This window comes from Phoca vitulina, unplaced genomic scaffold (assembly GCF_004348235.1).
Source record: "Phoca vitulina isolate PV1807 unplaced genomic scaffold, GSC_HSeal_1.0 scaffold26, whole genome shotgun sequence".
Lineage (NCBI taxonomy): Eukaryota > Metazoa > Chordata > Mammalia > Carnivora > Phocidae > Phoca > Phoca vitulina.
Genome location: NW_022589729.1, coordinates 5,236,833 through 5,238,158, shown reverse-complemented (window position 1 = coordinate 5,238,158; position 1,326 = coordinate 5,236,833). Strand labels below are relative to the sequence as shown.

At 35.4% G+C, this 1,326-nt stretch overlaps 1 non-coding gene across 1 annotated transcript; it reads left to right on the top strand.

The window, feature by feature from the left end:
• The first annotated feature begins 852 nt into the window (after positions 1-852).
• Positions 853-958, top strand: LOC116643621. The gene has a single exon (XR_004301584.1). It is a non-coding gene; the product is annotated as a U6 spliceosomal RNA (small nuclear RNA).
• Positions 959-1,326: the final 368 nt, after the last annotated feature.

Sequence of the window (1,326 nt, the reverse complement as noted above, 5' to 3'; positions counted from 1 at the left end):
TGTAAAGAACTCTTATAACTCAATAACAAGAAGATAAACAATCTGATATAAAAATGGGTAAAAGATTCAAATGGACATTTTACCAATGAAGATATTAAAACTGCTAATAATTATTGTGAATTAAATGTTCAGCACCAGTAGCTGTAAGAGAAATGCAAATTAAAGCCATAATGATATACTTCTGCATACATACTAGAATGGCTATAAACTAAAAACCAGGCAATACTGACAATTGGTCCGGCATTGCTGATGGGAATACAAAATTGTACAGTCACTTTGGAAAACAGTCTTGGAGTTTCTTAGAAAGTTAAACATAACTTTATATAACTCAGCAATTTCACTGATAGGAATCTACCCAATGGGGGCAGGAAATCATGTTCATACAATGGTGAGTATGTGAATGTTTATAGCAAAAAATAGAAACAATTCAAATGTCCATCAAGCGATAAATGGATTACAAATTGTATATGCATAGAAGGGAGTACTATTCAGCAATAAAAAGGAAATAAAAACCATACTGATTCATGCTACAATGTGGATAAACCTCAAAAACATTATACTGACTTAAAGAGGCCACATGTAAATAACTACATTTTGTATGATGCCATATCTAGGAAATCTCCAGAACAGGCAATTTTATAGAGGCGGGAAGCAGATCATTGGTTGCCTGGGGCTGAGGGTGTTGTGAGAATAAACTATAAATGGGCATGAGTGTGCTTTTTGGAGTTTTCGGAATATTCTAAAACTGGATTATGGTATTGGTTGTACAACTCATTTGGCTAAAAATCATTGCATTGGACACTTATAATTGAATTTGGTACATAAAGCGCTAAATTAAAAAAAAAAGGTCTTGGGCTCACTTTAGCAGCACACGTACTAAAATTGGAAGGATACAGAGAAGGTTGGCATGGCCGATGCTCAAGGATGGCATGCAAATCGTGAAGCATTTTATACTTTCTGAGGCACAGCTTAATAAACCCTAGAGCTACCAAAAAAACCCCACAAAGTCTTATTGTATGTGTACCATTTACCAGACACAGCACTAGGTGCTGGTAATTAAGGGAGACTAAGTCAGATAAAACACCTGCTTCTATGGGGCTTATAGTTTGCAAGAGTCTGTAAGGATCTGGAGCATGTTAGCATTGCCAGCTTCTGAAGTTTCAGAAAAAACCCGAACTATGTTAAAAATACTATATTCTCCCCAAGGAATATTCTGTGGAACTTAATGGAATTTACATTCCATGGAACTTACATTCTATTGTAGGGGATTTGGGGAAGATGAAAATAAGGGCATAAACACATAAATATAGAACATTTCAGGAGGTG